This window comes from Argopecten irradians, chromosome 13 (assembly GCF_041381155.1).
Source record: "Argopecten irradians isolate NY chromosome 13, Ai_NY, whole genome shotgun sequence".
Classification (NCBI taxonomy): Eukaryota; Metazoa; Mollusca; class Bivalvia; order Pectinida; family Pectinidae; genus Argopecten; species Argopecten irradians.
Window position 1 is genome coordinate 32,258,912 of NC_091146.1, and position 13,514 is coordinate 32,272,425.

A 13,514-nucleotide genomic window follows, 5' to 3' on the forward strand; every position below is an offset into this window, starting at 1 on the left:
TCCAGCTGAATGAAATTGAAACTATTCCTTTTCATTTTTTGATGAAATATTTTACAAAACAACTGTATATGTTTAATTCTTTCTTTAGATTGTACTTGAGGAGTTATTACCTCCCCTTGTATGAGAGATTTTTCTCCTTTTATTGCAATAGGGAGTTATCCCCCTTGTTTGAGGTAAATTTTTCTTCCCTGGGGGATGTCACCTTTTCTGACAGAAAACTCTTTCTTTGGAGAAGTTATCTACCTTTGACACCTTGTCTGTGAAAGGTCATGCACACTGTATGACCATTGAAAGGTCATTTCTGTTATAAACATGAAAGTCTATTCCTATGTTTTTTGAAAAATGATGAGCAAAAAATAAATAAATAAATAAAAACAACAAAAAAAAGAGAAAAAATTTAATCAAAATTGTTTGAATAAATAATTTTGTTTTTGCTTTGAAAAACAGCAATGTTTTCATACATTTGTAGCATGGCATAAACCTATATTTTACCTGAATTGCTTCTTTTAGAGTGTTGACCTAAATTGTATGTGTCGTTGCTACACTATCTAGATATATAAATGATTAAAATGTTACGCCTATGTAATATTGATAGCTGTCGTTTATAGACGTGTATGCTGTTGATATGACTGATGTATGAATTAGGATGAAGTGTTTTATGAGTAAGTGTCTGTACAGTAGCATGCTGCATTGATCAAAGCTTTGTTCAATATATCAAAGTTCTAAGAGTTCAAGCTTTGTTAAAAATATCAAAGTACCGAAAGTTCATATTACTATTTGGTTTGATTATTTAAATTAACGTCCTATTAACAGCCAGAGTCATTTGGGAATGTGTCAGGTTTAGATGGTGGTGGAAAACCGGAGTACCCAGAGAAAAACCACTGACCTTCAGGCCTCCCCATGTAACCTTGAAGTTATGTGGTGTTCGTGTTGGAGTTTAAGGGACTGCAGTGTCCTGACATATTACCATAATTCCCCCTGTGGGGCAGTAATGCCAGGTACTGACCGCTGGTTGGTGTTTTTTTTTCCGGGTTCTTTGGCTTTCCTCCACCAACAAACATGAATTAATGTCATTTTTAGAGTAAAAAATGACAAAAATCAATCCATGTCCTGATCTAAACTTAAATTCTATTGTGAAGCTTTATGGATCTTTGGTAGTGAGCTTTACATCAATAAAGACATGCTATTGTCAGAAGAATTTTAAGCAAGTAGAAATTTCTAGATAATTGAAATATTGATTTGCATGTTTTTTATGGAAATTCTTATTTTAAATTCTGGTTACAGTCTAAAGAACTGAAACCAGGATTGATGTGTTATTCTGTCACATTTATGGTAACAAACAGGCATGAAATCTGACTCCATTTACCCCTGAACACACATTTGGACTCTTCTGATTCAAAGGTTGGAGCAGTTCATTATGGAATTACAGGGGTGAATGAGTTGAAATCTAGATATGTTTTGTACAACTAAACAGATAAAAATTTGAAATGCAACACCCTGATCACCCCTGATTATCCATTTAAACTGTTCTACTTCATAGTCTGGGATAGTTCATTTTGAAATTACAGGGAGGATTATTTTATTATACTGACATCCCTCTTCCTGTCGCATCATTCTGCATGCGTTTCTCCTTGGTGTTGTTTGAATATAACAGAGTTATCTGCCCTTGTGTGTCAGTATTTTGAAAAGTTGCAATATCAATACTTCAAAGGAATATTTTCATAAGTATACATATTGTCGTTTGTATATAATACTTATGTATATGAATTGCCTCCATCGTGAGTCAAAAGTTCAAAGGGTCCTCACCCTTAAATATGATAATTAGAACTCTCTAGCAAAGAAGGTAATTATAATTTTCGTATGTTGACGATTTAAAGGATATGTGAGTTTAAAGTTATTGTTTGTATATACATCCATAAACTTATGTATTCTCTATACATACGGAAGGATTACGGCAGCTCCTTATTGATATATTAATGAGAGCTCTCTAATAATGGAGGTAGTTTCTGTATGGGGTATTCATGACTATTTTGACTTATAATTAGCTCTTGGGTAAACTACTGGTCAGGTGCAAGTGTGGATTGTAAACAAATTTAATCCCCTGTTTGATAATATAGCTCAAAATCACACTACTGGAGCCGGTACAGGAGATTTAAATGTGATGGAGAGTCATCAGAGTTAACTCGTTGATATAACTCATTCACCCCCGAAATTTCATAATGGACTGGTCTAGTCTTTGATTTAGAAGAGCCCAAATGTGTCTTCAGGGGTGAATGAGTTAATAGGAGTTAATTTTTGGTGAGGTTTTAATACTGCCAAAAAATGTTCCTGTAGTTTTCTGCAATGTGGGTACTTCTGTAAAACCATTAAATTTTTTTGGACATTTACTTTCGTTTATTTTGTCAGTACATATAAAACGTCGAAAATAAAACATAAATAAAAATTTAACCAGAACTAAATCCAAAACTTTAAATAGAAGAACAATGAAAATTCACCCCTAACGAAAATGTTTATAGACACATCAAACCACGAAATTTTACCCCAACGAAATTATATGTTTTCTTCAATATAATCTGTCTTTGCATTAAATCACAAAGTTAGCTTATTTTCAGACATTGACCCCAAATAATGGGAAGGTGTTGAGATAGATGGGGGTCTTATTTGCGGGAGGGTTTGTGGGAGGCATCAGAAGTTATTATTGGCGGGAGGGTCTTATTTGTGGTGAAATACTGTTTTACGCTGTACAGGTCCTCAGCTGTGGTTATATGATAGTGAGAAAGTATATAAAATTGTCACTGAATTGATTAGATATACAAACTTACCAGTTTACCCAGGAGACAGGGATGAGATTTGACAGCTGAAAAATCACATCACATTTAGGATTAATTCTTTATCTAATGTTCAAAACACTACGAATGTCCTAACTTGTCTGACCAGCTGTGTGACAGAGGAAAGGAAATACTGGACATGTTTAATGGCTGGGTTTTATACTTATGTAGGAAGTGTATCTGATGGAGATGTTACAGGATTTTTGTGACAATTGTGTTTTTAATTCACTTGGGATTATTCACTGTGAAAACATTACTTTATAAATGATTTTATGGATTATATTTGGCTAGGAAGTGAAGCGATATTTGGTTCGGAAGTGAAGCGAAAGATATTTGGTCTGTGACGATAATTTTAATATGACAGACAACTTCAATTGTCTCAGTTGTAGTAACCAATCGCCAGAGGATATATAGTCAAGCCTCATGCATGCACATGCACATATAGCAGTTATTCCATGTTGGAGCAAACGTCGTAGTATACACAATACAAAATGCAAAGTCAAGTACATTATCCAAACAGTTTGATTGACAGATGGGGGTCTAACAATTCCTCAACCAGAAGAGATGTACTTTGATTCAAAACCCTAGGGATCTGTGAGAGATTGAGCTTTGATTCAAAACCCTAGGGATTTGTGAGAGATTGTGCTTTGATTCAAAACCCTAGGGATCTGTGAGAGATTGTGCTTTGATTCAAAACCCTAGGGATCTGTGAGAGATTGTGCTTTGATTCAAAACCCTAGGGATCTGTGAGAGATTGTACTTTGATTCAAAACCCTAGGGATCTGTGAGAGATTGTGCTTTGATTCAAAACCCTAGGGATCTGTGAGAGATTGTGCTTTGATTCAAAACCCTAGGGATCTGTGAGAGATTGTGCTTTGATTCAAAACCCTAGGTATCTGTGAGAGATTGTGCTTTGATTCAAAACCCTAGGGATCTGTGAGAGATTGTGCTTTGATTCAAAACCCTAGGGATCTGTGAGAGATTGTGCTTTGATTCAAAACCCTAGGGATCTGTGAGAGATTGTACTTTGATTCAAAACCCTAGGGATCTGTGAGAGATTGTGCTTTGATTCAAAACCCTAGGGATCTGTGAGAGATTGTGCTTTGATTCAAAACCCTAGGGATCTGTGAGAGATTGTGCTTTGATTCAAAACCCTAGGGATCTGTGAGAGATTGTGCTTTGATTCAAAACCCTAGGGATCTGTGAGAGATTGTACTTTGATTCAAAACCCTAGGGATCTGTGAGATATTGTGCTTTGATTCAAAACCCTAGGGATCTGTGAGAGATGGTGCTTTGATTCAAAACCCTAGGTATCTGTGAGAGATTGTTTTTTTATATAGATTCTTAGGGAACTTTGGACAGACCTTATTTCCATGTCGGAGCAAACGTCATACCATATAAATTATACAAAGTCACATGCGCTACCGGACAATTTGATTGACAGCTGGTGATCTATCAATTCCAAAGGAGAAGAGACTGATCTTTGATTTAGATCCCTAGGGATCTGTTTTACATCATCATCTCCCAAAATGTCCCATACTAAAGCTGCCTAATTATTTAGTTGATGAACAAACGATGATAGAAAGTAAAGTGTGTCATATCATTTGCTCAAACAAATGGCTAATGTGGGAATATGACTATACTGTAAGGTGCTACAATTCGATCGCTAGAAGTACAAGACGTTCTATTATTGCCAAATTCTAGAATTTTATTGTGTACATTTTTAGCCCGCTTTGTCAACAATAAATCCGCTAGTGGCCATTTCTGGTTCCTTAGCAACACTGGAACTTCATAGGAAATGAAGATTTTTTTTCTTCTGGACTTTTATTTTACTTAATCAATCTCATGACGGTTGCCGAGAGAAAGATAAGGGATTTGTTTCATCTAGTTAAAACCTATAAATATACTTACATATTCCCTTGTGAGTTAGTTTAAACATGTGTCTACATATTAGATAACTTAGCTTGAAACCAAGCATTATGGGATCAAATCAAAGAAAGGGTTATGTACATTTATGAGACTTTTTTAAGAAATGAAAAGAAAGTGTTGTTTTCTCTTGGATCAAATTTCTGTCGGTGGTACAGCAAGTGTTTTCAACATGTTTACATTAGAAAATACAAGACAGGACTTTGATTTTTACTAAACACCAAAAGGGTTGCAGATTTAAGTGTCAGAAGGATGAGCATTTTGTGATTTAAGCTTTGTTTTCTGGTGTAACTAGTTTCTTTGAAGAAGTTCTCAGCACCAACTTAGATACCATCGGAAAATTTTAATTTGTTTTCAAGTGACATTTTCAAAAGACATTGGAGATGATTCATCATATGTGGTATACGTTGACTCGATTGACAAAACTTGAGCTTAAAACACAGCACCATGAATTTCATATACAATAGCTGTTGAGAATTGTGTGATATTAACAAGATGAAAGAAAGAAAGCGACTTATGAAAGCGATTGTCTCCCTTCCTGCACTCAAGGTAATTATTATACAATTATTGACCTGCATTTCAAGGTTATTAACCTTAGAAAATAATATGTTAATAAAGGCAAATTTTAGCACATATAGTAAAACCTGCCTTAGCGACCACCTCTGTATAAAGACCACCTCTGTATAAAGACCACCTCTGTATAAAGACCACCTCTGTATAAAGACCACCTCTGTATAAAGACCCCTAGTAAAGCATGACTTTCGGTCGATTTAACCCCCAACTTCTTGTAATTGATGCGTCATATTTTGACATGATTTATATGACAACATATTCCATAGTTTATATACTATATAAAGTATATATCCTCTTGTATAATATTTTGACATGTGATGGCATTATCGCCGAAAGGTTAGACAAATCAATGGTAAATTGTGTTTTTCCCCAAAGATGTTTTGAAACCCCTGTATTGTCCTAGGTTATGCTTCCACAATCATTTAAGGTTAATGTATATCAATTGTAGAGTGTCCACTTCATTTGACATACACTGAAACTTCAAGTACACATGTAACCAATAAGTAACTTGAGGCTTCAATCTGATTGGTCCAGGAGATGTTTGTTGCTATGAGATATAAAAGTCTCTGATTGGTCCAGGAGATGTCTGTTGCTATGAGATATAAAGGTCTCTGATTGGTCCAGGAGATGTCTGTTGCTATGAGATATAAAAGTCTCTGATTGGTCCAGGAGATGTCTGTTGCTATGAGATATAAAGGTCTCTGATTGGTCCAGGAGATGTCTGTTGCTATGAGATATAAAGGTCTCTGATTGGTGCAGGAGATGTTTGTTGCTATGAGATATAAAAGTCTCTGATTGGTCCAGAAGATGTTTGTTGCTATGAGATATAAAGGTTTTCGATTGGTCCAGAAGATGTTTGTTGCTATGTGATATAAATTTCTCTGATTGGTCCAGGAGATGTCTGTTGCTATGAGATATAAAAGTCTCTGATTGGTCCAGGAGATGTTTGTTGCTATGAGATATAAAGGTCTCTGATTGTTCCAAGAGATGTCTGTTGCTATGAGATATAAAGATCTCTGATTGGTCCAGGAGATGCCTGTTGCTATGAGATATAAAGGTCTCTGATTGGTCCAGGATACGTCTTTTGCTATGAGATATAAAATTCTCTGATAGGTCCAGGAGACGTCTTTTGCTATGAGATATAAAGGTCTCTGATTGGTCCAGGAGATGTCTCTTGGTCCCTCTATAGGAGATGTTCTGTTGCTATGAGATATAAAAGTCTCTGATTGGTCGAAGAGATGTCTGTTGCTATGAGATATAAAAGTCTCTGATTGGTCCAGAAGATGTTTGTTGCTATGAGATATAAAGGTTTTCGATTGGTCCAGAAGATGTTTGTTGCTATGTGATATAAAAGTCTCTGATTGGTCCAGGAGGAGATGTCTGTTGCTATGAGATATAAAAGTCTCTGATTGGTCCAGGAGATGTCTGTTGCTATGAGATATAAAGGTCTCTGATTGGTCCAGGAGATGCCTGTTGCTATGAGATATAAAGGTCTCTGATTGGTCCAGGATACGTCTTTTGCTATGAGATATAAAATTCTCTGATAGGTCCAGGAGACGTCTTTTGCTATGAGATATAAAGGTCTCTGATTGGTCCAGGAGATGTCTGTTGCTATGAGTATATAAAGGTCTCTGATTGGTCCAGGAGATGTCTGTTGCTATGAGATATAAAGGTCTCTGATTGGTCCAGAAGATGTCTGTTGCTATGAGATATAAAGGTCTCTGATTGGTCCAGAAGATGTCTGTTGCTATGAGATATAAAGGTCTCTGATTGGTCCAGAAGATGTCTGTTGCTATGAGATGTAATTTAAGGTCTTTGATTGGCAAGGTGATCATCGAGCCAGTACATCAATATAATAAAATGACTTTATTGCAGAGTTAATGGTTTTTCCCTATAACATTTCAGACTGATTAATGTGCTTCTTAACGATGAATTTGACAGCTTGATCAATTACACAGGATAGGAAAATCATTTAAAAATTATCTATTTTTGTTGATGCACACATAATATCTTAAGTAACTTACATCTATCTAAAGGTAGAGGGCTAGTGGTAGAACGTCAGACACCTTAACCACTCAGCCACTGTGACCCAGAGGTGAAGGGGTAGTGGTAGAATGTCAGACACCTTAACCACTCAGTCACTGTAACCAAGAGGTGAAGGGGTAGTGGTAGAATGTCAGACACCTTAACCACTCAGTCACTGTAACCAAGAGGTGAAGGGCTAGTGGTAGAATGTCAGACACCTTAACCACTCAGCCACTGTGGCTAAGAGGTGGAGGGCTAATGGTAGAATGTCAGACACCTTTACCACTCAGCCACTGTGATACAGAGGTGGAGGGCTAGTGGTAGAATATCAGACACCTTAACCGCTCAGCCACTGGACCCAGAGGTGAATATCTTAACCCTTGAGTCACTGCAGTCCGGAGTTGCAGCTCCATTTGTAGGATGGGACACTCTAACCACTAAGCTATTTCAATCTCATGTATCATTCCTATTGAAGCAATTTCCAAAGGAGAAATAATGTTGCCATATTCCATTTGATGAATAATGAATCCAAATTGTTGAGATATTGAATTGAAGAGAGATGTTCCATTGCAGATGTTTCAATAACGACTCTTAAATTGCCTTAGATGTGTTGACAGTGTCTATGAAATAGATGTGATATTGCTGGCATCTGACATTACTCTGCTCTGTGAAGACATTTTGTTTAATAGCCCTTTAATTATTAATGTGTGAGAAATGTTGAAATAATTCCCTTCTGTAGTTGTTACATTAACAACATTAACCAGAGATTTTATGTTCTGTTTACCCCCTTTATACCCTTGAAGACACATTTGGGCTCTTCTAAAACAAAGACAAGACCAGTCCATTATGAAATTTCAGGGGTGTATGTGTTAATGAACTGACCCAGCACACAATGAGAATAATTTACATAAATGACGTTAGCGCAGGATATCATCTTTTAACGTCATTCCATCAGCAATAGAAACAATAGTCCTGCACAAACATTATCGGGTTTCAGGTGGTATGTGAATTATTTGAATTATTTCCATTGCTATGGGTTTTTAGTTATAGCAAAAATATTTGGTTTAAGTTACGCATGCCGGAATGTCAGACAGTGTCGTTAATCACTCGGCCATGTGTAAAATTACTCTTAAGCAAAACCCCACCCTGTCCCACCCCACCCTGTCCTGTCCTGCCCCGCAACACCCACCCTGCCCATTACCGCCCCAACCCACTCCATCCTGTCAGCACCGCTCTGTCCTGTCCCACCAAACCCCATCCCCCCCTCCTGTCCTGCACCACCCTAACCACCCTACCCCATCCTGTCCTTCCCCGCCCCGTCCTGTCCCACCCCACCCCATCCTGTCTTGCCCACCCCACCACCCCACCCTGTCCTGTCCTGTCCTGCCATGCAAAACACCCACCCTGCCCATTACCGCCCCAACCCACTCCATCCTGTCAGCACCGCTCCGTCTGTCCCACCAAACCCCTTCCCCCCCTCCTGTCCTGCACCACCCTACCACCCTACCCCATCCTGTCCTTCCCCGTCCCCGTCCTGTCCCTGCCCCACCCCATCCTGTCTTGCCCAGCCCCACCCCACCCTGTCCTGTCCTGTCCTGCCATGCAACACCCACCCTGCCCATTACCGCCCCAACCCACTCCATCCTGTCAGCACCGCTCTGTCCTGTCCCACCAAACCCCTTTCCCCCCCCCTCCTGTCCTGCACCACCCTACCACCCTACCCCATCCTGTCCTTCCCTGCCCCGTCCTGTCCCACCCCACCCCATCCTGTCTTGCCCAGCCCCACCCCACCCTGTCCTGTCCTGTCCTGCCATGCAACACCCACCCTGCCCATTACCGCGCCCCAACCCACTCCATCCTGTCAGCACCGCTCTGTCCTGTCCCACCAAACCCCTTTCCCCCCCCTCCTGTCCTGCACCACCCTACCACCCTACCCCATCCTGTCCTTCCCCGCCCCGTCCTGTCCCACCCCACCCCATCCTGTTTTGCCCAGCCCCACCCCACCCTGTCCTGCCCTGTCCTGTCCTGCCCCGCAACACCCACCCTGCCCATTACCGCCCCAACCCACTCCATCCTGTCAGCACCGCTCCGTCCTGTCCCATCAAACCCCATTCCCCCCCTCCTGTCCTGCACCACCCTACCACCCTACCCCATCCTGTCCTTCCCCGCCCCGCCCCGTCTTGTCCCACCCTACCCCACCCCATCCTGTCCAGCCCCGCCCCACAACTTCATACAAATCTTTAAACAATGGTGTCTGTATTGATGTATCTCACTAACAACCTAAAGTTTCTGAGATGCCAGCGTTTAATTGCTGGTAATTATTGACATCTTGAAATCGTCCGATTATCTCTCACCATCAAACATCAACATAAACTTGGTCATTATAAAAAAACATGAATTGATTGTACTAGGCACAGGTGAGCGATGTTCAACAGAGCATGACGCTAGCATGTAACAAAGTTGTATGTTGATGTAGACCTCATTATTAATAATTAATCATGTGTGGCATTGTTGGTTGTTGACCGAGATGCTGTTTGGAGACGAGGTCGTCACAACACAGATAAAATAAATTGTTGATGAAGATAACGTTGTCACAGCAGGTGTGTCGAAGACAGTGGCTATAACATTGTGTATACATGGAGTATGTAGTGGAGTTTGGAAAATTCAGCATCCGTACAATTTTAGTGTAACCAGGAGTCTGGAAAATTCAGCATCCATACAATTTTAGTGTAACCAGGAGTCTGGAAAATTCACTAAGTGTAGTTAGGAGTGTAAAGTTCAGCATTTATACCTATTAGTTAATGTTAGGAATCTAGAAAATACAGGAATCTGGGAAATACAGGAATCTAGGAAATACAGGAATCTGGAAAATACAGGAATCTAGAAAATACAGGAATCTATAGAAAAAACAGGAATCTTGGAAAATACAGGAATCTGGAAATGGAATCTGGAAAATACAGGAATCTGGAAAATACAGGATCTGGAAAATACAGGAATCTAGAAAATACAGGAATCTGAAATACAAGAATCTAGAAAATACAGGATCTAAAACAGGAATCTGTAAAAATACAGGAATCTAGAAAATACAGGAATCTGGGAAATTCCTGTGAATACAGTAATCTGAGAAATACAGGAATCTAGAAAATACAGGAATCTGTAAAATACAGAATCTAGAAAATACAGGAATCTGGAAAATACAGGAATTAGAAAATACAGGAATCTGGGAAATTCCTTAAAATACAGTAATTGAGAAATACAGGGAAAATACAGGAATCTGTAAAATACAGAAATCTAGAAAATACAGGAATCTGGAAAATACAGGAATCTAGAAAATACAGGAATCTGGGAAATTCCTGTAAAATACAGTAATTTGAGAAATACAGGAATCTAGAAAATACAGGAATCTGTAAAATAAAGGAATCTAGAAAATACAGGAATCTGGAAAATTCAGCATCTGTACCATTTGGTGTAAATTTTAAGAGGAATGGTGTAAATTCAGCATCCATATACATCTACCATTTAGTGTAAGAGAAATGAAAGAAAGAGTGTCAGGTAAATTGAGCATCCTTACCATGGTATACAATACATATTTAAAAAAAATCTTAGATTCGTTTTAATTGCTAAAAAAGTGTAAAAGTGTAAATTTGGTAAAAAATTTTTTTTAAGATTTCCCACAGTGTAATCAAAGTGTTTTTTGATTTCTTTTATATTTGCCACTTTTTCAGAATTCACAATTTTCAAAATTGATGATCAATGATGCTAACATTGCTTGTGTTTAAACCGCTGGAAAAACAAATACTGGAAATAATGAAGAGTTCAGAAAAGGGAGGTAATAAAAGAAAACATCTGACAAGAGTCATTGATAAAAAATAAAAATCAATGTTTGCATTAATTACAACGAAATTGACAGAAAATTTTATAATTGATCCATCTCTATTGATTAACCGTTAAAATAGTTTTTGATGTCACTGTTTTTAAAAAATAGCATGAAAAGATGAAAGATTTGACGGACAGGCCGATAGGATGCTAGCTGTTATCTTGTATGAGGATGTTGCAGATTGGATGTTTGTTGGTTAACCGAATTTCCTGGTCGGAAAAAGGAGCATAGGACATAGAGAGATTCACAAAAAACCAGAATCGTTATCGGCAATTCGCATTTTGTTATCAATTACATAGAAGAAAAAGCAGATCTTTAAGATTCAACTTTTCCGTGAAATAGCATTTTCATTTTTCATCCGTCGTAAAATATTGATTTGGTATAAAACGTATTTGATTTTTTTTTCTATATTTATATATATATATATTTGGAGGTACTTATACCCATAATTTAGATTCAGTTTTGATATAGAACAGGTGAAGAACAATGATGTCAGGACGATGTTAACACAGATTTTAACCTTCAATTTTTTCATGAGCAGAAGTTACTGTAAGCAGTATATTATTTTATTAACGTCTAAAAAATGACATATGGAAACAACTGCATGCTCTTAATGTTAGTTTTAGGACTGTCACAGCGTGATGAATTGGATCTAGACATGGCTTATCATCGCATTCGATGACAGCTGATGCATTTGATTTCATTCATAGATCTGATAATGAAATCGATTTCCAGGAAATGACTACAAATTTGAATCGGATCTAATTTAAGGGAGTTTCAAAATAGACTCCATGGCATATGAACACAAAAAAACGTAAATAGAGCATCAATCAAACATGTGTGATGTTAGTGCTGAAATCCAACAGTGCAGGAGTCTGAGGGGAAATATTTTTTGAAAATTTTGAAAAAAATGAACAACTGCTAAAGGAGTGTAAAAAACTAGTGTAAAAAACTATTTGTTTTGCGGAATTACCCTTTTCTAATCGTCAGGATTTTATTTCATATATGTTTATTGGCTCACTCTACTGTGTTGGATATTACGGAGATGATCTACAATCCATTGCCATATTTGGGAAATCTGTCACTAAGAAATATCGGCATGCTGAAATGATTCTGTGTGGATGTTGACAGATATCACAAACGGAGCATGTGTTTGGAATGTTATATCTGAAGAATATCTTTTAAGTTTATGGTGTATTTTTTGTAATATACAGCGCAAAAAAAAAAAAAAAATTATGGATCCATGAACCACAAAAAACTGAATGTTATATTCCCATAATAACAATTCTGGTGTAAAGGATGGCCTATAAGAGGTTCTGTTTAAGTTGTATATATATTTTAACCCTCTGGAGGACGATATAATATATAGGGATAATCTTTATGAAAATTGATAGTACACCAGGAATTTCATCACAATCTCAAAAAACAAGAGCAAAATTCCGTAACAGTGGAGTGGTTTTGTTTATGTTCCGTAATTTTGGAACATTTCAACAACTTTGGGATTGACTGATCTACTCAGAATCTGTCGGGATTAATTTGATCAGGATTTTTAAACATATTATCCTGAACAAGATGGAGTCATGCGATGAACGAGATCCGAGGGACGATATCGCTTCATTACTCAAGGTGGAACAAATCAACTTAATTGTTGTAAGTACACTACAAACCAAATTTATTTTTGCATTTTACAATAATTTGAGTCAGTATTTTTTTACAATAATTTTGTATTCATGGTTTAGTGTAAATGCTGTCGGGGTGATGATTTTTCTCTGTGTATTTCTGTACTTTCTCCACCTATTTAACCTGGTATATTGGAATCAAATGAATCATAAAACAGTGTACAGTAAAATACATTTACAATAAAGTTATAGTTATATGACGTAGTAATTTTCATTCCACGTCAATGTTTTCCATTTTTCTTTAATATGTGTGTTTAACGAACTATACTTATAACGAAGACATTTTTGTGGTCCCCAGAGCTTCGTTATTTAAGGATTAACCTCTTGCTTTGCTTAGTTTATGAGATAATAAACCCAAGGGAGCACCAGGTAAATTGCGTAAACGCGAAATGTTTACGTACAATTTATCGACTGCTCCATTGGGTTTATCATCTCATAAACTAAGCAAAGTAAGAGGTTAATCCTTCGATATATTAACAATATTTTCTTTAAGCAATAAAATCATCCAAAACAACAGATACAATCATTTACCGTGTGTCATTCGCCGTCAATATTATACTGCCGTCGTGTTTATCCATGCACAACAGTCATTCAGAAAAAGGGCGC

At 37.6% G+C, this 13,514-nt stretch overlaps 1 protein-coding gene across 9 annotated transcripts in view; it reads left to right on the forward strand.

Annotated features, from left to right (window-relative positions):
- Positions 1-13,514, forward strand: part of LOC138306119 (myosin-2 heavy chain-like) — a 140,303-nt gene that overhangs the window by 26,139 nt on the left and 100,650 nt on the right. The gene's annotated exons all lie outside the window — the stretch shown is intronic.